Here is a 26,025-nt window from a genome sequence, read left to right as displayed (position 1 = left end):
TTCTGGTGAAAACCACACAATGGATTCCTATGGAAGGAAATACAAGTTACTGGTAAGTACGCTTAGAATTATTTTTCAGGGTCAGTGCTGGGCTAAAAGATGCAGCCCTGGGTTCTCTCCTGATAACAGGTGAGTAAATCGGAATTCGTATTTCGGCTGATTTTAGAGGAATATTTGTACGTTTCAAAAATGGACACTTAGAAACTTTTCTGGTGAAAATCACACAATGGATTCCTATGGAAGGAAGTACAAGTTACTGGTAAGTACGCTTAGAATTACTTTTCAGGGTCAGTGCTACTCTAAAAGATGCAGCACTGGGTTCTCTCCTGATAACAGGTGAGTAAATCGGAATTCGTAGTTCGGCTGATTTTAGATGAATATTTGTATGTTTCATAAATGGACACTTGGATACTTTTCTGGTGAAAACCACACAATGGATTCCTAAGAAAGGAAATACAAGTTACTGGTAAGTACGCTTAGAATTACTTTTCAGGGTCAGTGCTGCTCTAAAAGATGCAGCACTGGGTTCTCTCCTGATAACAGGTGAGTAAATCGGAATTCGTAGTTCGGCTGATTTTAGAGGAATATCTGTACGTTTCAAAAATGGACACTTAGTAACTTTTCTGGTGAAAACCACACAATGGGTTCCTATGGAAGGAAATAAAGTTACTGGTAAATACGCTTAGAATTACTTTTCAGGGTCAGTGCTGCTCTAAAAGATACAGCACTGGGTTCTCTCCTGATAACAGGTGAGTAAATCGGAATTCGTAGTTCGGCTGATTTTAGAGGAATATTTGTACGTTTCAAAAATGGACACTTAGAAACTTTTCTGGTGAAAAACACACAATGGATTCCTATGGAAGGTAGTACAAGTTACTGGTAAATACTCTTAGAATTACTTTTCATAGTCAGTGCTGGTCTAAAAGATGCAGCACTGGGTTTTCTCCTGATAACAGGTGAGTAAATCAGAATTCGTAGTTCGGCTGATTTTAGAGGAATATTTGTACGCTTCAAAAATGGACACTTGGAAAATTTTCTGGTGAAAACCACACAATGGATTCCTATGGAAGGAAATACAAGTTATTGGTAAATACGCTTAGAATTACTTTTCAGGGTCAGTGCTGCTCTAAAAGATGCGGCACTGGGTTCTCTCCTGATAACAGGTGAGTAAATCGGAATTCGTAGTTCGGCTGATTTTAGAGGAATATTTGTACGTTTCATAAATGGACACTTGGAAACTTTTCTGGTGAAAACCACACAATGGATTCCTATGGAAGGAAATACAAGTTACTGGTAAGTATGATTAGGATTACTTTTCAGGGTTAGTGATGGGCTAAAAGATGCAGCCTTGAGTTTATTCCTGATAACAGGTGAGTAAATCAAAATTCATAGTTCGGCTGATTTTAGAGGAATATTTGTACATTTCAAAAATGGGCACTTAGAAACTTTTCTGGTGAAAACCACACAATGGATTCCTATGGAAGGAAGTACAAGTTACTGGTAAGTACGCTTAGAATTACTTTTCATGGTCAGTGCTGGTCTAAAAGATGCAGCACTGTGTTTTCTCCTGATATCAGGTGAGTAAATCGGAATTCGTAGTTCAACTGATTTTAGAGGAATATTTGTAAGTCTAAAAAATGGACATTTGGAAACTTTTCTGGTGAAAACCACACAATGGATTCCTATGGAAGGAAATACAAGTTACTGGTAAATACGCTTAGAATTACTTTTCAGGGTCAGTGCTGCTCTAAAAGATGCAGCACTGGGTTCTCTCCTGATAACAGGTGAGTAAATCGGAATTCGTAGTTCGGCTGATTTTAGAGGAATATTTGTACATTTCATAAATGGACACTTAGAAACTTTTCTGGTGAAAACCACACAATGGATTCCTATGGAAGGAAATACAAGTTACTGGTAAGTATGATTAGGATTACTTTTCAGGGTTAGTGATGGGCTAAAAGATGCAGCCTTGAGTTTATTCCTGATAACAGGTGAGTAAATCAAAATTCATAGTTCGGCTGATTTTAGAGGAATATTTGAACATTTCAAAAATGGGCACTTAGAAACTTTTCTGGTGAAAACCACACAAGGGATTCCTATGGAAGGAAATACAAGTTACTGGTAAGTACGCTTAGAATTACTTTTCAGGGTCAGTGCTGGGCTAAAAGATGCAGCACTGGGTTTTCTCCTGATAACAGGTGAGTAAATCAGAATTCGTAGTTCGGCTGATTTTAGAGGAATATTTGTACGCTTCAAAAATGGACACTTGGAAAATTTTCTGGTGAAAACCACACAATGGATTCCTATGGAAGGAAATACAAGTTATTAGTAAATACGCTTAGAATTACTTTTCAGGGTCAGTGCTGCTCTAAAAGATGCGGCACTGGGTTCTCCCCTGATAACAGGTGAGTAAATCGGAATTCGTAGTTCGGCTGATTTTAGAGGAATATTTGTACGTTTCAAAAATGGACACTTAGAAACTTTTCTGGTGAAAAACACACAATGGATTCCTATGGAAGTAAATACAAGTTACTGGTAAGTACGCTTAGAATTACTTTTCAGGGTCAGTGCTGGGCTAAAAGATGCAGCCCTGGGTTCTCTCCTGATAACAGGTGAGTAAATCAGAAGTCATATTTCGGCTGATTTTAGAGGAATATTTGTACGTTTCAAAAATGGACACTTAGAAACTTTTCTGATGAAAACCACACAATGGATTCCTATGGAAGGAAGTACAAGTTACTGGTAAGTACGCTTAGAATTACTTTTCATGGTCAGTGCTGGTCTAAAAGATGCAGCACTGTGTTTTCTCCTGATATCAGGTGAGTAAATCGGAATTCGTAGTTCAACTGATTTTAGAGGAATATTTGTAAGTCTAAAAAATGGACATTTGGAAACTTTTCTGGTGAAAACCACACAATGGATTCCTATGGAAGGAAATACAAGTTACTGGTAAATACGCTTAGAATTACTTTTCAGGGTCAGTGCTGCTCTAAAAGATGCAGCACTGGGTTCTCTCCTGATAACAGGTGAGTAAATCGGAATTCGTAGTTCGGCTGATTTTAGAGGAATATTTGTACGTTTTATAAATGGACACTTGGAAACTTTTCTGGTGAAAAACCACACAATGGATTCCTAAGAAAGGAAATACAAGTTACTGGTAAGTACGCTCAGAATTACTTTTCAGGGTCAGTGCAGCTCTAAAAGATGCAGCACTGGGTTCTCTCCTGATAACAGGTGAGTAAATCGGAATTCGTAGTTTGGCTGATTTTAGAGGAATATCTGTACGTTTCAAAAATGGACACTTAGAAACTTTTCTGGTGAAAACCACACAATGGATTCCTATGGAAGGAAGTACAAGTTACTGGTAAGTAAGCTTAGAATTGCTTTTCATGGTCAGTGCTGGTGTAAAAGATGCAGCACTGGGTTTTCTCCTGATATCAGGTGAGTAAATCGGAATTCGTAGTTCAACTGATTTTAGAGGAATATTTGTAAGTCTAAAAAATGGACATTTGGAAACTTTTCTGGTGAAAACCACACAATGGATTCCTATGGAAGGAAATACAAGTTACTGGTAAGTATGATTAGGATTACTTTTCAGGGTCAGTGCTGGGCTAAAAGATGCAGCCTTGAGTTTATTCCTGATAACAGGTGAGTAAATCAAAATTCATAGTTCGGCTGATTTTAGAGGAATATTTGTACGTTTCAAAAATGGACACTTAGAAACTTTTCTGGTGAAAACCACACAATGGATTCCTATGGAAGGAAATACAAGTTACTGGTAAGTACGCTTAGAATTATTTTTCAGGGTCAGTGCTGGGCTAAAAGATGCAGCCCTGGGTTCTCTCCTGATAACAGGTGAGTAAATCGGAATTCGTATTTCGGCTGATTTTAGAGGAATATTTGTACGTTTCAAAAATGGACACTTAGAAACTTTTCTGGTGAAAATCACACAATGGATTCCTATGGAAGGAAGTACAAGTTACTGGTAAGTACGCTTAGAATTACTTTTCAGGGTCAGTGCTACTCTAAAAGATGCAGCACTGGGTTCTCTCCTGATAACAGGTGAGTAAATCGGAATTCGTAGTTCGGCTGATTTTAGATGAATATTTGTATGTTTCATAAATGGACACTTGGATACTTTTCTGGTGAAAACCACACAATGGATTCCTAAGAAAGGAAATACAAGTTACTGGTAAGTACGCTTAGAATTACTTTTCAGGGTCAGTGCTGCTCTAAAAGATGCAGCACTGGGTTCTCTCCTGATAACAGGTGAGTAAATCGGAATTCGTAGTTCGGCTGATTTTAGAGGAATATCTGTACGTTTCAAAAATGGACACTTAGTAACTTTTCTGGTGAAAACCACACAATGGGTTCCTATGGAAGGAAATAAAGTTACTGGTAAATACGCTTAGAATTACTTTTCAGGGTCAGTGCTGCTCTAAAAGATACAGCACTGGGTTCTCTCCTGATAACAGGTGAGTAAATCGGAATTCGTAGTTCGGCTGATTTTAGAGGAATATTTGTACGTTTCAAAAATGGACACTTAGAAACTTTTCTGGTGAAAAACACACAATGGATTCCTATGGAAGGTAGTACAAGTTACTGGTAAATACTCTTAGAATTACTTTTCATAGTCAGTGCTGGTCTAAAAGATGCAGCACTGGGTTTTCTCCTGATAACAGGTGAGTAAATCAGAATTCGTAGTTCGGCTGATTTTAGAGGAATATTTGTACGCTTCAAAAATGGACACTTGGAAAATTTTCTGGTGAAAACCACACAATGGATTCCTATGGAAGGAAATACAAGTTATTGGTAAATACGCTTAGAATTACTTTTCAGGGTCAGTGCTGCTCTAAAAGATGCGGCACTGGGTTCTCTCCTGATAACAGGTGAGTAAATCGGAATTCGTAGTTCGGCTGATTTTAGAGGAATATTTGTACGTTTCATAAATGGACACTTGGAAACTTTTCTGGTGAAAACCACACAATGGATTCCTATGGAAGGAAATACAAGTTACTGGTAAGTATGATTAGGATTACTTTTCAGGGTTAGTGATGGGCTAAAAGATGCAGCCTTGAGTTTATTCCTGATAACAGGTGAGTAAATCAAAATTCATAGTTCGGCTGATTTTAGAGGAATATTTGTACATTTCAAAAATGGGCACTTAGAAACTTTTCTGGTGAAAACCACACAATGGATTCCTATGGAAGGAAATACAAGTTACTGGTAAGTACTCTTAGAATTACTTTTCATAGTCAGTGCTGGTCTAAAAGATGCAGCACTGGGTTTTCTCCTGATAACAGGTGAGTAAATCAGAATTCGTAGTTCGGCTGATTTTAGAGGAATATTTGTACGCTTCAAAAATGGACACTTGGAAAATTTTCTGGTGAAAACCACACAATGGATTCCTATGGAAGGAAATACAAGTTATTGGTAAATACGCTTAGAATTACTTTTCAGGGTCAGTGCTGCTCTAAAAGATGCGGCACTGGGTTCTCCCCTGATAACAGGTGAGTAAATCGGAATTCGTAGTTCGGCTGATTTTAGAGGAATATTTGTACGTTTCAAAAATGGACACTTAGAAACTTTTCTGGTGAAAAACACACAATGGATTCCTATGGAAGTAAATACAAGTTACTGGTAAGTACGCTTAAAATTACTTTTCAGGGTCAGTGCTGGGCTAAAAGATGCAGCCCTGGGTTCTCTCCTGATAACAGGTGAGTAAATCGGAAGTCGTATTTCAGCTGATTTTAGAGGAATATTTGTACGTTTCAAAAATGGACACTTAGAAACTTTTCTGGTGAAAACCACACAATGGATTCCTATGGAAGGAAGTACAAGTTACTGGTAAGTACGCTTAGAATTACTTTTCATGGTCAGTGCTGGTCTAAAAGATGCTGCACTGTGTTTTCTCCTGATATCAGGTGAGTAAATCGGAATTCGTAGTTCAACTGATTTTAGAGGAATATTTGTAAGTCTAAAAAATGGACATTTGGAAACTTTTCTGGTGAAAACCACACAATGGATTCCTATGGAAGGAAATACAAGTTACTGGTAAATACGCTTAGAATTACTTTTCAGGGTCAGTGCTGCTCTAAAAGATGCAGCACTGGGTTCTCTCCTGATAACAGGTGAGTAAATCGGAATTCGTAGTTCGGCTGATTTTAGAGGAATATTTGTACGTTTCATAAATGGACACTTAGAAACTTTTCTGGTGAAAACCACACAATGGATTCCTATGGAAGGAAATACAAGTTACTGGTAAGTATGATTAGGATTACTTTTCAGGGTCAGTGATGGGCTAAAAGATGCAGCCTTGAGTTTATTCCTGATAACAGGTGAGTAAATCAAAATTCATAGTTCGGCTGATTTTAGAGGAATATTTGAACATTTCAAAAATGGGCACTTAGAAACTTTTCTGGTGAAAACCACACAATGGATTCCTATGGAAGGAAATACAAGTTACTGGTAAGTACGCTTAGAATTACTTTTCAGGGTCAGTGCTGGGCTAAAAGATGCAGCCGTGGGTTCTCTCCTGATAACAGGTGAGTAAATCAAAATTCATAGTTCGGCTGATTTTAGAGGAATATTTGTACATTTCAAAAATGGGCACTTAGAAACTTTTCTGGTGAAAACCACACAATGGATTCCTATGGAAGGAAATACAAGTTACTGGTAAGTACTCTTAGAATTACTTTTCATAGTCAGTGCTGGTCTAAAAGATGCAGCACTGGGTTTTCTCCTGATAACAGGTGAGTAAATCAGAATTCGTAGTTCGGCTGATTTTAGAGGAATATTTGTACGCTTCAAAAATGGACACTTGGAAAATTTTCTGGTGAAAACCACACAATGGATTCCTATGGAAGGAAATACAAGTTATTGGTAAATACGCTTAGAATTACTTTTCAGGGTCAGTGCTGCTCTAAAAGATGCGGCACTGGGTTCTCCCCTGATAACAGGTGAGTAAATCGGAATTCGTAGTTCGGCTGATTTTAGAGGAATATTTGTACGTTTCAAAAATGGACACTTAGAAACTTTTCTGGTGAAAAACACACAATGGATTCCTATGGAAGTAAATACAAGTTACTGGTAAGTACGCTTAGAATTACTTTTCAGGGTCAGTGCTGGGCTAAAAGATGCAGCCCTGGGTTCTCTCCTGATAACAGGTGAGTAAATCGGAAGTCGTATTTCAGCTGATTTTAGAGGAATATTTGTACGTTTCAAAAATGGACACTTAGAAACTTTTCTGGTGATAACCACACAATGGATTCCTATGGAAGGAAGTACAAGTTACTGGTAAGTACGCTTAGAATTACTTTTCATGGTCAGTGCTGGTCTAAAAGATGCAGCACTGTGTTTTCTCCTGATATCAGGTGAGTAAATCGGAATTCGTAGTTCAACTGATTTTAGAGGAATATTTGTAAGTCTAAAAAATGGACATTTGGAAACTTTTCTGGTGAAAACCACACAATGGATTCCTATGGAAGGAAATACAAGTTACTGGTAAATACGCTTAGAATTACTTTTCAGGGTCAGTGCTGCTCTAAAAGATGCAGCACTGGGTTCTCTCCTGATAACAGGTGAGTAAATCGGAATTCGTAGTTCGGCTGATTTTAGAGGAATATTTGTACGTTTCATAAATGGACACTTAGAAACTTTTCTGGTGAAAACCACACAATGGATTCCTATGGAAGGAAATACAAATTACTGGTAAGTATGATTAGGATTACTTTTCAGGGTCAGTGATGGGCTAAAAGATGCAGCCTTGAGTTTATTCCTGATAACAGGTGAGTAAATCAAAATTCATAGTTCGGCTGATTTTAGAGGAATATTTGAACATTTCAAAAATGGGCACTTAGAAACTTTTCTGGTGAAAACCACACAATGGATTCCTATGGAAGGAAATACAAGTTACTGGTAAGTACGCTTAGAATTACTTTTCAGGGTCAGTGCTGGGCTAAAAGATGCAGCCCTGGGTTCTCTCCTGATAACAGGTGAGTAAATCAGAATTCGTATTTCGGCTGATTTTAGAGGAATATTTGTACGTTTCAAAAATGGACACTTAGAAACTTTTCTGGTGAAAATCACACAATGGATTCCTATGGAAGGAAGTACAAGTTACTGGTAAGTACTCTTAGAATTACTTTTCATAGTCAGTGCTGGTCTAAAAGATGCAGCACTGGGTTTTCTCCTGATAACAGGTGAGTAAATCAGAATTCGTAGTTCGGCTGATTTTAGAGGAATATTTGTACGCTTCAAAAATGGACACTTGGAAAATTTTCTGGTGAAAACCACACAATGGATTCCTATGGAAGGAAATACAAGTTATTGGTAAATACGCTTAGAATTACTTTTCAGGGTCAGTGCTGCTCTAAAAGATGCGGCACTGGGTTCTCCCCTGATAACAGGTGAGTAAATCAGAATTCGTAGTTCGGCTGATTTTAGAGGAATATTTGTACGTTTCAAAAATGGACACTTAGAAACTTTTCTGGTGAAAAACATACAATGGATTCCTATGGAAGTAAATACAAGTTACTGGTAAGTACGCTTAGAATTACTTTTCAGGGTCAGTGCTGGGCTAAAAGATGCAGCCCTGGGTTCTCTCCTGATAACAGGTGAGTAAATCGGAAGTCATATTTCGGCTGATTTTAGAGGAATATTTGTACGTTTCAAAAATGGACACTTAGAAACTTTTCTGGTGAAAACCACACAATGGATTCCTATGGAAGGAAGTACAAGTTACTGGTAAGTACGCTTAGAATTACTTTTCATGGTCAGTGCTGGTCTAAAAGATGCAGCACTGTGTTTTCTCCTGATATCAGGTGAGTAAATCGGAATTCGTAGTTCAACTGATTTTAGAGGAATATTTGTAAGTCAAAAAAATGGACATTTGGAAACTTTTCTGGTGAAAACCACACAATGGATTCCTATGGAAGGAAATACAAGTTACTGGTAAATACGCTTAGAATTACTTTTCAGGGTCAGTGCTGCTCTAAAAGATGCAGCACTGGGTTCTCTCCTGATAACAGGTGAGTAAATCGGAATTCGTAGTTCGGCTGATTTTAGAGGAATATTTGTACGTTTTTATAAATGGACACTTGGAAACTTTTCTGGTGAAAAACCACACAATGGATTCCTAAGAAAGGAAATACAAGTTACTGGTAAGTACGCTTAGAATTACTTTTCAGGGTCAGTGCAGCTCTAAAAGATGCAGCACTGGGTTCTCTCCTGATAACAGGTGAGTAAATCGGACTTCGTAGTTTGGCTGATTTTAGAGGAATATCTGTACGTTTCAAAAATGGACACTTAGAAACTTTTCTGGTGAAAACCACACAATGGATTCCTATGGAAGGAAGTACAAGTTACTGGTAAGTAAGCTTAGAATTGCTTTTCATGGTCAGTGCTGGTGTAAAAGATGCAGCACTGGGTTTTCTCCTGATATCAGGTGAGTAAATCGGAATTCGTAGTTCAACTGATTTTAGAGGAATATTTGTAAGTCTTAAAAATGGACATTTGGAAACTTTTCTGGTGAAAACCACACAATGGATTCCTATGGAAGGAAATACAAGTTACTGGTAAGTATGATTAGGATTACTTTTCAGGGTCAGTGCTGGGCTAAAAGATGCAGCCTTGAGTTTATTCCTGATAACAGGTGAGTAAATCAAAATTCATAGTTCGGCTGATTTTAGAGGAATATTTGTACGTTTCAAAAATGGACACTTAGAAACTTTTCTGGTGAAAACCACACAATGGATTCCTATGGAAGGAAATACAAGTTACTGGTAAGTACACTTAGAATTATTTTTCAGGGTCAGTGCTGGGCTAAAAGATGCAGCCCTGGGTTCTCTCCTGATAACAGGTGAGTAAATCGGAATTCGTATTTCGGCTGATTTTAGAGGAATATTTGTACGTTTCAAAAATGGACACTTAGAAACTTTTCTGGTGAAAATCACACAATGGATTCCTATGGAAGCAAGTACAAGTTACTGGTAAGTACTCTTAGAATTACTTTTCATAGTCAGTGCTGGTCTAAAAGATGCAGCACTGGGTTTTCTCCTGATAACAGGTGACTAAATCAGAATTCGTAGTTCGGCTGATTTTAGAGGAATATTTGTACGCTTCAAAAATGGACACTTGGAAAATTTTCTGGTGAAAACCACACAATGGATTCCTATGGAAGGAATTACAAGTTATTGGTAAATACGCTTAGAATTACTTTTCAGGGTCAGTGCTGCTCTAAAAGATGCGGCACTGGGTTCTCTCCTGATAACAGGTGAGTAAATCGGAATTCGTAGTTGGCTGATTTTAGAGGAATATTTGTACGTTTCAAAAATGGACACTCAGAAACTTTTCTGGTGAAAAACACACAATAGATTCCTATGGAAGTAAATACAAGTTACTGGTAAGTACGCTTAGAATTACTTTTCAGGGTCAGTGCTGGGCTAAAAGATGCAGCCCTGGGTTCTCTCCTGATAACAGGTGAGTAAATCGGAAGGCGTATTTCGGCTGATTTTAGAGGAATATTTGTACGTTTCAAAAATGGACACTTAGAAACTTTTCTGGTGAAAACCACACAATGGATTCCTATGGAAGGAAGTACAAGTTACTGGTAAGTACGCTTAGAATTACTTTTCATGGTCAGTGCTGGTCTAAAAGATGCAGCACTGGGTTTTCTCCTGATATCAGGTGAGTAAATCGGAATTCGTAGTTCAACTGATTTTAGAGGAATATTTGTAAGTCTAAAAAATGGACATTTGGAAACTTTTCTGGTGAAAACCACACAATGGATTCCTATGGAAGGAAATACAAGTTACTGGTAAATACGCTTAGAATTACTTTTCAGGGTCAGTGCTGCTCTAAAAGATGCAGCACTGGGTTCTCTCCTGATAACAGGTGAGTAAATCGGAATTCGTAGTTCGGCTGATTTTAGAGGAATATTTGTACGTTTTTATAAATGGACACTTGGAAACTTTTCTGGTGAAAAACCACACAATGGATTCCTAAGAAAGGAAATACAAGTTACTGGTAAGTACGCTTAGAATTACTTTTCAGGGTCAGTGCAGCTCTAAAAGATGCAGCACTGGGTTCTCTCCTGATAACAGGTGAGTAAATCGGACTTCGTAGTTTGGCTGATTTTAGAGGAATATCTGTACGTTTCAAAAATGGACACTTAGAAACTTTTCTGGTGAAAACCACACAATGGATTCCTATGGAAGGAAGTACAAGTTACTGGTAAGTAAGCTTAGAATTGCTTTTCATGGTCAGTGCTGGTGTAAAAGATGCAGCACTGGGTTTTCTCCTGATATCAGGTGAGTAAATCGGAATTCGTAGTTCAACTGATTTTAGAGGAATATTTGTAAGTCTTAAAAATGGACATTTGGAAACTTTTCTGGTGAAAACCACACAATGGATTCCTATGGAAGGAAATACAAGTTACTGGTAAGTATGATTAGGATTACTTTTCAGGGTCAGTGCTGGGCTAAAAGATGCAGCCTTGAGTTTATTCCTGATAACAGGTGAGTAAATCAAAATTCATAGTTCGGCTGATTTTAGAGGAATATTTGTACGTTTCAAAAATGGACACTTAGAAACTTTTCTGGTGAAAACCACACAATGGATTCCTATGGAAGGAAATACAAGTTACTGGTAAGTACACTTAGAATTATTTTTCAGGGTCAGTGCTGGGCTAAAAGATGCAGCCCTGGGTTCTCTCCTGATAACAGGTGAGTAAATCGGAATTCGTATTTCGGCTGATTTTAGAGGAATATTTGTACGTTTCAAAAATGGACACTTAGAAACTTTTCTGGTGAAAATCACACAATGGATTCCTATGGAAGCAAGTACAAGTTACTGGTAAGTACTCTTAGAATTACTTTTCATAGTCAGTGCTGGTCTAAAAGATGCAGCACTGGGTTTTCTCCTGATAACAGGTGACTAAATCAGAATTCGTAGTTCGGCTGATTTTAGAGGAATATTTGTACGCTTCAAAAATGGACACTTGGAAAATTTTCTGGTGAAAACCACACAATGGATTCCTATGGAAGGAATTACAAGTTATTGGTAAATACGCTTAGAATTACTTTTCAGGGTCAGTGCTGCTCTAAAAGATGCGGCACTGGGTTCTCTCCTGATAACAGGTGAGTAAATCGGAATTCGTAGTTGGCTGATTTTAGAGGAATATTTGTACGTTTCAAAAATGGACACTCAGAAACTTTTCTGGTGAAAAACACACAATAGATTCCTATGGAAGTAAATACAAGTTACTGGTAAGTACGCTTAGAATTACTTTTCAGGGTCAGTGCTGGGCTAAAAGATGCAGCCCTGGGTTCTCTCCTGATAACAGGTGAGTAAATCGGAAGGCGTATTTCGGCTGATTTTAGAGGAATATTTGTACGTTTCAAAAATGGACACTTAGAAACTTTTCTGGTGAAAACCACACAATGGATTCCTATGGAAGGAAGTACAAGTTACTGGTAAGTACGCTTAGAATTACTTTTCATGGTCAGTGCTGGTCTAAAAGATGCAGCACTGGGTTTTCTCCTGATATCAGGTGAGTAAATCGGAATTCGTAGTTCAACTGATTTTAGAGGAATATTTGTAAGTCTAAAAAATGGACATTTGGAAACTTTTCTGGTGAAAACCACACAATGGATTCCTATGGAAGGAAATACAAGTTACTGGTAAATACGCTTAGAATTACTTTTCAGGGTCAGTGCTGCTCTAAAAGATGCAGCACTGGGTTTTCTCCTGATAACAGGTGAGTAAATCGGAATTCGTAGTTCGGCTGATTATAGAGGAATATTTGTACATTTAAAAAATGGACACTTGGAAACTTTTCTGGTGAAAACCACACAATGGATTCCTATGAAAGGAAATACAAGTTACTGGTAAATACGCTTAGAATTACTTTTCAGGGTCAGTGCTGCTCAAAAAGATGCAGAACTGGGTTCTCTCCTGATAACAGGTGAGTAAATCGGAATTCATAGTTCGGCTGATTTTAGAGGAATATTTGTACGTTTCATAAATGGACACTTGGAAACTTTTCTGGTGAAAACCACACAATGGATTCCTAAGGAAGGAAATGCAGGTTACTGGTAAGTACGCTTAGAATTACTTTTCAGGGTCAGTGCTGCTCTAAAAGATGCAGCACTGGGTTCTCTCCTGATAACAGGTGAGTAAATCGGAATTCGTATTTCGGCTGATTTTAGAGGAATATTTGTATGTTTCAAAAATGGACACTTAGAAACTTTTCTGGTGAAAATCACACAATGGATTCCTATGGAAGGAAGTACAAGTTACTGGTAAGTACTCTTAGAATTACTTTTCATAGTCAGTGCTGGTCTAAAAGATGCAGCACTGGGTTTTCTCCTGATAACAGGTGACTAAATCAGAATTCGTAGTTCGGCTGATTTTAGAGGAATATTTGTACGCTTCAAAAATGGACACTTGGAAAATTTTCTGGTGAAAACCACACAATGGATTTCTATGGAAGGAAATACAAGTTATTGGTAAATACGCTTAGAATTACTTTTCAGGGTCAGTGCTGCTCTAAAAGATGCGGCACTGGGTTCTCTCCTGATAACAGGTGAGTAAATCGGAATTCGTAGTTGGCTGATTTTAGAGGAATATTTGTACGTTTCAAAAATGGACACTTAGAAACTTTTCTGGTGAAAAACACACAATGGATTCCTATGGAAGTAAATACAAGTTACTGGTAAGTACGCTTAGAATTACTTTTCAGGGTCAGTGCTGGGCTAAAAGATGCAGCCCTGGGTTCTCTCCTGATAACAGGTGAGTAAATCGGAAGTCGTATTTCGGCTGATTTTAGAGGAATATTTGTACGTTTCAAAAATGGACACTTAGAAACTTTTCTGGTGAAAACCACACAATGGATTCCTATGGAAGGAAGTACAAGTTACTGGTAAGTACGCTTAGAATTACTTTTCATGGTCAGTGCTGGTCTAAAAGATGCAGCACTGGGTTTTCTCCTGATATCAGGTGAGTAAATCGGAATTCGTAGTTCAACTGATTTTAGAGGAATATTTGTAAGTCTAAAAAATGGACATTTGGAAACTTTTCTGGTGAAAACCACACAATGGATTCCTATGGAAGGAAATACAAGTTACTGGTAAATAAGCTTAGAATTACTTTTCAGGGTCAGTGCTGCTCTAAAAGATGCAGCACTGGGTTCTCTCCTGATAACAGGTGAGTAAATCGGAATTCGTAGTTCGGCTGATTATAGAGGAATATTTGTACATTTAAAAAATGGACACTTGGAAACTTTTCTGGTGAAAACCACACAATGGATTCCTATGAAAGGAAATACAAGTTACTGGTAAATACGCTTAGAATTACTTTTCAGGGTCAGTGCTGCTCAAAAAGATGCAGAACTGGGTTCTCTCCTGATAACAGGTGAGTAAATCGGAATTCATAGTTCGGCTGATTTTAGAGGAATATTTGTACGTTTCATAAATGGACACTTGGAAACTTTTCTGGTGAAAACCACACAATGGATTCCTAAGGAAGGAAATGCAGGTTACTGGTAAGTACGCTTAGAATTACTTTTCAGGGTCAGTGCTGCTCTAAAAGATGCAGCACTGGGTTCTCTCCTGATAACAGGTGAGTAAATTGGAATTTGTAGTTCGGCTGATTTTAGAGGAATATTTGTACGTTTCAAAAATGGACACTTAGAAACTTTTCTGGTGAAAACAACACAATGGATTCCTATGGAAGGAAATACAAGTTACTGGTAAGTACGATTAGGATTACTTTTGAGGGTCAGTGCTGGGCTAAAAGATGCAGCCTTCAGTTCATTCCTGATAACAGGTGAGTAAATCAAAATTCATAGTTCGGCTGATTTTAGAGGAATAGTTGTACGTTTCAGAATGGACACTTGGAAACTTTTCTGGTGAAACCCACACAATGGATTCCTATGGAAGGAAATACAAGTTACTGGTAAATACGCTTAGAATTACTTTTCAGGGTCAGTGCTGCTCTAAAACATGCAGCACTGGGTACTCTCCTGATAACAGGTGAGTAAATCGGAATTCGTAGTTCGGCTGATTTTAGAGGAATATTTGTACGTTTCAAAAATGGACACTTTGAAACTTTTCTGGTGAAAACCACACAATGGATTCCTATGGAAGGAAATAGTAGTTACTGGTAAGTACGCTTAGAATTACTTTTCAGGGTCAGTGCTGCTCTAAAAGATGCAGCACTGGGTTTTCTCCTGATATCAGGTGAGTGAATCGGAATTCGTAGTTCAACTGATTTTAGAGGAATATTTGTAAGTCTAAAAAATGGACATTTGGAAACTTTTCTGGTGAAAACCACACAATGGATTCCTATGGAAGGAATTACAAGTTACTGGTAAATACGCTTAGAATTACTTTTCAGGGTCAGTGCTGCTCTAAAATATGCAGCACTGGGTTCTCTCCTGATAACAGGTGAGTAAATCGGAATTCGTAGTTCGGCTGATTTTAGAGGAATATTTGTACGTTTCAAAAATGGACACTTGGAAACTTTTCTGGTGAAAACCACACAATGGATTCTTATGGAAGGAAATACAAGTTACTGGTAAGTACGCTTAGAATTACTTTTCAGTGTCAGTGCTGGGCTAAAAGATGCAGCCCTGGGTTCTCTCCTGATAACAGGTGAGTAAATAGGAATTCGTATTTTGGCTGATTTTAGAGGAATATTTGTACGTTTCAAAAATGGACACTTAGAAACTTTTCTGGTGAAAACCACACAATGGATTCCTATGGAAGGAAGTACAAGTTACTGGTAAGTACGCTTAGAATTACTTTTCATGGTCAGTGCTGGCCTAAAAGATGCAGCACTGGGTTTTCTCCTGATAACAGGTGAGTAAATCAGAATTCGCAGTTCGGGTGATTTTAGAGGAATATTTGTATGCTTCAAAAATGGACACTTAGAAACTTTTCTGGTGAAAACCACACAATGGATTCCTATGGAAGGAAATACAAGTTACTGGTAAATACACTTAGAATTACTTTTCAGGGTCAGTGCTGCTCTAAAAGATGCAGCACTGGGTTCTCTCCTGATAACAGGTGAGTAAATTGGAATTCGTAGTTCGGCTGATTTTAGAGGAATATTTGTACGTTTCAAAAATGGACACTTAGAATTTTTTCTGGTGAAAACCACACAATGGATTCCTATGGAAGTAAATACAAGTTACTGGTAAGTACGCTTAGAATTACTTTTCACGGTCAGTGCTGGGCTAAAAGATGCAGCCCTGGGTTCTCTCCTGATAACAGGTGAGTAAATCGGAAGTCGTATTTCGGCTGATCTTAGAGGAATATTTGTACGTTTCAGAAATGGACACTTAGAAACTTTTCTGGTGAAAACCACACAATGGATTCCTATGGAAGGAAGTACAAGTTACTGGTAAGTACGCTTAGAATTACTTTTCATGGTCAGTGCTGGTCTAAAAGATGCAGCACTGGGTTTTCTCCTGATATCAGGTGAGTAAATCGGAATTCGTAGTTCAACTGATTTTAGAGGAATATTTTTAAGTCTAAAAAACTTGACATTTGGAAACTTTTCTGGTGAAAACCACACAATGGATTCCTATGGAAGGAAATACAAGTTACTGGTAAATACGCTTGGAAATTCTTTTGAGGGTCAGTGCTGCTCTAAAAGATGCAGCACTGGGTTTTCTCCTGATAACAGGTGAGTAAATCAGAATTTGTAGTTTGGCTGATTTTAGAGGAATATTTGTACGCTTCAAAAATGGACACTTGGAAACTTTTCTGGTGAAAACCACACAATGGATTCATATGGAAGGAAATACAAGTTACTGGTAAATACGCTTAGAATTACTTTTCAGGGTCAGTGCTGCTCTAAATGATGCAGCACTGGGTTCTCTCCTGATAACAGGTGAGTAAATCGGAATTCGTAGTTCGGCTGATTTTAGAGGAATATTTGTACGTTTCAAAAATGGACACTTGGAAACTTTTCTGGTGAAACCACAAAATGGATTCCTATGGAAGGAAATACAAGTTACTGGTAAATACGCTTAGAATTACTTTTCAGGGTCAGTGCTGCTCTAAAAGATGCAGCCCTGGGTTCTCTCCTGATAACAGGTGAGTAAATCGGAATTCGTAGTTCGGCTGATTTTAGAGGAATATTTGTACGTTTCAAAAATGGACACTTAGAAACTTTTCTGGTGAAAACCACACAATGGATTCCTATGGAAGTAAATACAAGTTACTGGTAAGTATGCTTAGAATTACTTTTCACGGTCAGTGCTGGGCTAAAAGATGCAGCCCTGGGTTCTCTCCTGATAACAGGTGAGTAAATCGGAAGTCGTATTTCGGCTGATTTTAGAGGAATATTTGTACGTTTCAAAAATGGACACTTAGAAACTTTTCTGGTGAAAACCACACAATGGATTCCTATGGAAGGAAATACAAGTTACTGGTAAGTACGCTTAGAATTACTTTTCAGGGTCAGTGCTGCTCTAAAAGATGCAGCACTGGGTTCTCTCCTGATAACAGGTGAGTAAATCGGAATTCGTAGTTCGACTGATTTTAGAGGAATATTTGTACGTTTCAAAAATGGACACTTGGAAACTTTTCTGGTGAAAACCACACAATGGATTCCTATGGTAGGAAATACAAGTTACTGGTAAGTACGCTTAGAATTACTTTTCAGGGTCAGTGCTGGGCTAAAAGATGCAGCCCTGGGTTCTCTCCTGATAACAGGTGAGTAAATAGGAATTCGTATTTTGGCTGATTTTAGAGGAATATTTGTACGTTTCAAAAATGGACACTTAGAAACTTTTCTGGTGAAACCCACACAATGGATTCCCATGGAAGGAAGTACAAGTTACTGGTAAGTACGCTTAGAATTACTTTTCATGGTCAGTGCTGGCCTAAAAGATGCAGCACTGGGTTTTCTCCTGATAACAGGTGAGTAAATCAGAATTCGCAGTTCGGGTGATTTTAGAGGAATATTTGTATGCTTCAAAAATGGACACTTAGAAACTTTTCTGGTGAAAACCACACAATGGATTCCTATGGAAGGAAATACAAGTTACTGGTAAATACACTTAGAATTACTTTTCAGGGTCAGTGCTGCTCTAAAAGATGCAGCACTGGGTTCTCTCCTGATAACAGGTGAGTAAATTGGAATTCGTAGTTCGGCTGATTTTAGAGGAATATTTGTACGTTTCAAAAATGGACACTTAGAATTTTTTCTGGTGAAAACCACACAATGGATTCCTATGGAAGTAAATACAAGTTACTGGTAAGTACGCTTAGAATTACTTTTCACGGTCAGTGCTGGGCTAAAAGATGCAGCCCTGGGTTCTCTCCTGATAACAGGTGAGTAAATCGGAAGTCGTATTTCGGCTGATCTTAGAGGAATATTTGTACGTTTCAGAAATGGACACTTAGAAACTTTTCTGGTGAAAACCACACAATGGATTCCTATGGAAGGAAGTACAAGTTACAGGTAAGTACGCTTAGAATTACTTTTCATGGTCAGTGCTGGTCTAAAAGATGCAGCACTGGGTTTTCTCCTGATATCAGGTGAGTAAATCGGAATTCGTAGTTCAACTGATTTTAGAGGAATATTTTTAAGTCTAAAAAACTTGACATTTGGAAACTTTTCTGGTGAAAACCACACAATGGATTCCTATGGAAGGAAATACAAGTTACTGGTAAATACGCTTGGAAATTCTTTTGAGGGTCAGTGCTGCTCTAAAAGATGCAGCACTGGGTTTTCTCCTGATAACAGGTGAGTAAATCAGAATTTGTAGTTTGGCTGATTTTAGAGGAATATTTGTACGCTTCAAAAATGGACACTTGGAAACTTTTCTGGTGAAAACCACACAATGGATTCATATGGAAGGAAATACAAGTTACTGGTAAATACGCTTAGAATTACTTTTCAGGGTCAGTGCTGCTCTAAATGATGCAGCACTGGGTTCTCTCCTGATAACAGGTGAGTAAATCGGAATTCGTAGTTCGGCTGATTTTAGAGGAATATTTGTACGTTTCAAAAATGGACACTTGGAAACTTTTCTGGTGAAACCACAAAATGGATTCCTATGGAAGGAAATACAAGTTACTGGTAAATACGCTTAGAATTACTTTTCAGGGTCAGTGCTGCTCTAAATGATGCAGCACTGGGTTCTCTCCTGATAACAGGTGAGTAAATCGGAATTCGTAGTTCGGCTGATTTTAGAGGAATATTTGTACGTTTCAAAAATGGACACTTGGAAACTTTTCTGGTGAAACCACAAAATGGATTCCTATGGAAGGAAATACAAGTTACTGGTAAATACGCTTAGAATTACTTTTCAGGGTCAGTGCTGCTCTAAAAGATGCAGCCCTGGGTTCTCTCCTGATAACAGGTGAGTAAATCGGAATTCGTAGTTCGGCTGATTTTAGAGGAATATTTGTACGTTTCAAAAATGGACACTTAGAAACTTTTCTGGTGAAAACCACACAATGGATTCCTATGGAAGTAAATACAAGTTACTGGTAAGTATGCTTAGAATTACTTTTCACGGTCAGTGCTGGGCTAAAAGATGCAGCCCTGGGTTCTCTCCTGATAACAGGTGAGTAAATCGGAAGTCGTATTTCGGCTGATTTTAGAGGAATATTTGTACGTTTCAAAAATGGACACTTGGAAACTTTTCTGGTGAAAACCACACAATGGATTCCTATGGAAGGAAATACAAGTTACTGGTAAGTACGCTTAGAATTACTTTTCAGGGTCAGTGCTGGGCTAAAAGATGCAGCCCTGGGTTCTCTCCTGATAACAGGTGAGTAAATAGGAATTCGTATTTTGGCTGATTTTAGAGGAATATTTGTACGTTTCAAAAATGGACACTTAGAAACTTTTCTGGTGAAACCCACACAATGGATTCCCATGGAAGGAAGTACAAGTTACTGGTAAGTACGCTTAGAATTACTTTTCATGGTCAGTGCTGGCCTAAAAGATGCAGCACTGGGTTTTCTCCTGATAACAGGTGAGTAAATCAGAATTCGCAGTTCGGGTGATTTTAGAGGAATATTTGTATGCTTCAAAAATGGACACTTGGAAACTTTTCTGGTGAAAACCACACAATGGATTCCTATGGAAGGAAATACAAGTTACTGGTAAATACACTTAGAATTACTTTTCAGGGTCAGTGCTGCTCTAAAAGATGCAGCACTGGGTTCTCTCCTGATAACAGGTGAGTAAATCGGAATTCGTAGTTCAACTGATTTTAGAGGAATATTTGTAAGTCTAAAAAATGGACACTTGGAAACTTTTCTGGTGAAACCACACAATGGATTCCTATGGAAGGAAATACAAGTTACTGGTAAATATGCTTAGAATTACTTTTCAGGGTCAGTGCTGCTCTAAAAGATGCAGCACTGGGTTCTCTCCTGATAACAGGTGAGTAAATCGGAATTCGTAGTTCGGCTGATTTTAGCGGAATATTTGTACGTTTCATAAATGGACACTTGGAATCTTTTCTGGTGAAAACCACACAATGGATTCCTAAGGAAGGAAATACAAGTTACTGGTAAGTATGCTTAGAATTACTTTTCAGGGTCAGTGCTGCTCTTCAGGGTCAGTGCTGGGCTAAAAGAGGCAGCCTTGAGTTCATTCCTGATAACAGGTGAGTAAATCAAAATTCATAGTTCGGCTGATTTTAGAGGAATAGTTGTACATTTCAAAAATGGACACTTGGAAACTTTTCTGGTGAAAACCACACAATGGATTCCTATGGAAGAAAATACAAGTTACTGGTAAATATGCTTAGAATTACTTTTCAGGGTCAGTGCTGCTCTAAAAGATGCAGCACTGGGTTCTCTCCTGATAACAGGTGAGTAAATCGGAATTCGTAGTTCGGCTGATTTTAGAGGAATATTTGTATGTTTCAAAAATGGACACTTAGAAGCTTTTCTGGCGAAAACCACACAATGGATTCCTATGGAAGGAAATACAAGTTACTGGTAAGTACGCTTAGAATTACTTTTCAGGGTCAGTGCTGCTCTAAAAGATGCAGCACTGGGTTCTCTCCTGATAACAGGTGAGTAAATCGGAATTCGTAGTTCGGCTGATTTTAGAGGAATATTTGTACTTTTCAAAAATGGACACTTAGAAACTTTTCTGGTGAAAACTACACAATGGATTCCTATGGAAGGAAATACAAGTTACTGGTAAGTACGCTTAGAATTACTTTTCATAGTCAGTGCTGGTCTAAAAGATGCAGCACTGGGTTTTCTCCTGATAACAGGTGAGTTAATCAGAATTCGTAGTTTGGCTGATTTTAGAGGAATATTTGTACGCTTCAAAAATGGACACTTGGAAACTTTTCTGGTGAAAACCACACAATGGATTCCTATGGAAGGAAATACAAGTTACTGGTAAATACACTTAGAATTACTTTTCAGGGTCAGTGCTGCTCTAAAAGATGCAGCACTGGGTTCTCTCCTGATAACAGGTGAGTAAATCGGAATTCGTAGTTCAACTGATTTTAGAGGAATATTTGTAAGTCTAAAAAATGGACACTTGGAAACTTTTCTGGTGAAACCACACAATGGATTCCTATGGAAGGAAATACAAGTTACTGGTAAATACGCTTAGTATTACTTTTCAGGGTCAGTGCTGCTCTAAAAGATGCAGCACTGGGTTCTCTCCTGATAACAGGTGAGTAAATCGGAATTTGTAGTTCGGCTGATTTTAGAGGAATATTTGTACGTTTCAAAAATGGACACTTAGAAACTTTTCTGGTGAAAACTACACAATGGATTCCTATGGAAGGAAATACAAGTTACTGGTAAGTACGCTTAGAATTACTTTTCATAGTCAGTGCTGGTCTAAAAGATGCAGCACTGGGTTTTCTCCTGATAACAGGTGAGTTAATCAGAATTCGTAGTTTGGCTGATTTTAGAGGAATATTTGTACGCTTCAAAAATGGACACTTGGAAACTTTTCTGGTGAAAACCACACAATGGATTCATATGGAAGGAAATACAAGTTACTGGTAAATATGCATAGAATTACTTTTCAGGGTCAGTGCTGCTCTAAAAGATGCAGCACTGGGTTCTCTCCTGATAACAGGTGAGTAAATCGGAATTCGTAGTTCGGCTGATTTTAGAGGAATATTTGTACGTTTCAAAAATGGACACTTAGAAACTTTTCTGATGAAAACCACACAATGGATTCCTATGGAAGGAAATACAAGTTACTGGTAAGTACGCTTAGAATTACTTTTCACGGTCAGTGCTGGGCTAAAAGATGCAGCCCTGGGTTCTCTCCTGATAACAGGTGAGTAAATCGGAATTCGTATTTCGGCTGATTTTAGAGGAATATTTGTACGTTTCAAAAATGGACACTTAGAAACTTTTCTGGTGAAGATCACACAATGGATTCATATGGAAGGAAATACAAGTTACTGGTAAGTACGCTTAGAATTACTTTTCAGGGTCAGTGCTGGGCTAAAAGATGCAGCCCTGGGTTCTCTCCTGATAACAGGTGAGTAAATCAGAATGCGTAGTTCGGCTGATTTTAGAGGAATATTTGTACGCTTCAAAAATGGACACTTGGAAACTTTTCTGGTGAAAACCACACAATGGATTCATATGGAAGGAAATACAAGTTACTGGTAAGTACGCTTAGAATTACTTTTCAGGGTCAGTGCTGGGCTAAAAGATGCAGCCCTGGGTTCTCTCCTGATAACAGGTGAGTAAATCGGAATTCGTATTTCGGCTGATTTTAGAGGAATATTTGTACGTGTCAAAAATGGACACTTAGAAACTTTTCTGGTGAAAACCACAAAATGGATTCCTATGGAAGGAAGTACAAGTTACTGGTAAGTACGCTTAGAATTACTTTTCATGGTCAGTGCTGGCCTAAAAGATGCAGCATTGGGTTTTCTCCTGATAACAGGTGAGTAAATCAGAATTCGCAGTTCGGGTGATTTTAGAGGAATATTTGTACGCTTCAAAAATGGACACTTGGATACTTTTCTGGTGAAAACCACACAATGGATTCCTATGAAAGAAAATACAAGTTACTGGTAAGTACGCTTAGAATTACTTTTCAGGGTCAGTACTGCTCTAAAAGATGCAGCACTGGGTTCTCTCCTGATAACAGGTGAGTAAATCGGAATTCGTAGTTCAACTGATTTTAGAGGAATATTTGTAAGTCTAAAAAATGGACACTCTGAAACTTTTCTGGTGAAACCACAAAATGGATTCCTATGGAAGGAAATACAAGTTACTGGTAAATACGCTTAGAATTACTTTTCAGGGTCAGTACTGCTCTAAAAGATGCAGCACTGGGTTCTCTCCTGATAACAGGTGAGTAAATCGGAATTCGTAGTTCGGCTGATTTTAGAGGAATATTTGTACGTTTCAAAAATGGACACTTAGAAACTTTTCTGGTGAAAACCACACAATGGATTCCTATGGAAGTAAATACAAGTTACTGGTAAGTACGCTTACAATTACTTTTCACGGTCAGTGCTGGGCTAAAAGATGCAGCCCTGGGTTCTCTCCTGATAACAGGTGAGTAAATCGGAAGTCGTATTTCGGCTGATTTTAGAGGAATATTTGTACGTTTCAAAAATGGACACTTAGAAACTTTTCTGGTGAAAACCACACAATGGATTCCTATGGAAGGAAATACAAGTTACTGGTAAGTACGCTTAGAATTACTTTTCATAGTCAGTGCTGGTCTAAAAGATGCAGCACTGGGTTTTCTCCTGATAACAGGTGAGTTAATCAGAATTCGTAGTTTGGCTGATTTTAGAGGAATATTTGTACGCTTCAAAAATGGACACTTGGAAACTTTTCTGGTGAAAACCACACAATGGATTCATATGGAAGGAAATACAAGTTACTGGTAAATATGCATAGAATTACTTTTCAGGGTCAGTGCTGCTCTAAAAGATGCAGCACTGGGTTCTCTCCTGATAACAGGTGAGTAAATCGGAATTCGTAGTTCAACTGATTTTAGAGGAATATTTGTAAGTCTAAAAAATGGACACTTGGAAACTTTTCTGGTGAAACCACAAAATGGATTCCTATGGAAGGAAATACAAGTTACTGGTAAATACGCTTAGAATTACTTTTCAGGGTCAGTACTGCTCTAAAAGATGCAGCACTGGGTTCTCTCCTGATAACAGGTGAGTAAATCGGAATTCGTAGTTCGGCTGATTTTAGAGGAATATTTGTACGTTTCAAAAATGGACACTTAGAAACTTTTCTGGTGAAAACCACACAATGGATTCCTATGGAAGTAAATACAAGTTACTGGTAAGTACGCTTAGAATTACTTTTCACGGTCAGTGCTGGGCTAAAAGATGCAGCCCTGGGTTCTCTCCTGATAACAGGTGAGTAAATCGGAAGTCGTATTTCGGATGATCTTAGAGGAATATTTGTACGTTTCAAAAATGGACACTTAGAAACTTTTCTGGTGAAAACCACACAATGGATTCCTATGGAAGGAAGTACAAGTTACTGGTAAGTACGCTTAGAATTACTTTTCATGGTCAGTGCTGGTCTAAAAGATGCAGCACTGGGTTTTCTCCTGATATCAGGTGAGTAAATCGGAATTCGTAGTTCAACTGATTTTAGAGGAATATTTTTAAGTCTAAAAAACTTGACATTTGGAAACTTTTCTGGTGAAAACCACACAATGGATTCCTATGGAAGGAAATACAAGTTACTGGTAAATACGCTTAGAATTACTTTTGAGGGTCAGTGCTGCTCTAAAAGATGCAGCACTGGGTTCTCTCCTGATAACAGGTGAGTAAATCGGAATTCGTAGTTCGGCTGATTTTAGAGGAATATTTGTACATTTCAAAAATGGTCACTTAGAAACTTTTCTGGTGAAAACTACACAATGGATTCCTATGGAAGGAAATACAAGTTACTGGTAAGTACGCTTAGAATTACTTTTCATAGTCAGTGCTGGTCTAAAAGATGCAGCACTGGGTTTTCTCCTGATAACAGGTGAGTAAATCAGAATTCGTAGTTTGGCTGATTTTAGAGGAATATTTGTACGCTTCAAAAATGGACACTTGGAAACTTTTCTGGTGAAAACCACACAATGGATTCATATGGAAGGAAATACAAGTTACTGGTAAATACGCATAGAATTACTTTTCAGGGTCAGTGCTGCTCTAAAAGATGCAGCACTGGGTTATCTCCTGATAACAGGTGAGTAAATCAAAATTCGTAGTTTGGCTGATTTTAGAGGAATATTTATACGTTTAAAACATGGACACTTAGAAACTTTTCTGGTGAAAACCACACAATGGATTCCTATGGAAGGAAATACAAGTTACTGGTAAGTACGCTTAGAATTACTTTTCAGGGTCAGTGCTGGGCTAAAAGATGCAGCCCTGGGTTCTCTCCTGATAACAGGTGAGTAAATCGGAATTCGTATTTCGGCTGATTTTAGAGGAATATTTGTACGTTTCAAAAATGGACACTTAGAAACTTTTCTGGTGAAGATCACACAATGGATTCCTATGGAAGGAAGTACAAGTTACTGGTAAGTACGCTTAGAATTACTTTTCATGGTCAGTGCTGGCCTAAAAGATGCAGCATTGGGTTTTCTCCTGATAACTGGTGAGTAAATCAGAATTTGCAGTTCGGGTGATTTTAGAGGAATATTTGTAAGTCTAAAAAATGGACACTTGGAAACTTTTCTGGTGAAACCACAAAATGGATTCCTATGGAAGGAAATACAAGTTACTGGTAAATACGCTTAGAATTACTTTTCAGGGTCAGTGCTGCTCTAAAAGATGCAGCACTGGGTTCTCTCCTGATAACAGGTGAGTAAATCGGAATTCGTAGTTCGGCTGATTTTAGAGGAATATTTGTACGTTTCAAAAATGGACACTTAGAAACTTTTCTGGTGAAAACCACACAATGGATTCCTATGGATGTAAATACAAGTTACTGGTAAGTACGCTTAGAATTACTTTTCACGGTCAGTGCTGGGCTAAAAGATGCAGCCCTGGGTTCTCTCCTGATAACAGGTGAGTAA

The sequence above is a fragment of the Triturus cristatus genome, chromosome 1_1 (genome assembly GCF_964204655.1).
Source record: "Triturus cristatus chromosome 1_1, aTriCri1.1, whole genome shotgun sequence".
In the NCBI taxonomy this organism is placed as follows: Eukaryota; Metazoa; Chordata; class Amphibia; order Caudata; family Salamandridae; genus Triturus; species Triturus cristatus.
Note: the sequence above shows the minus strand (reverse complement) of the source record.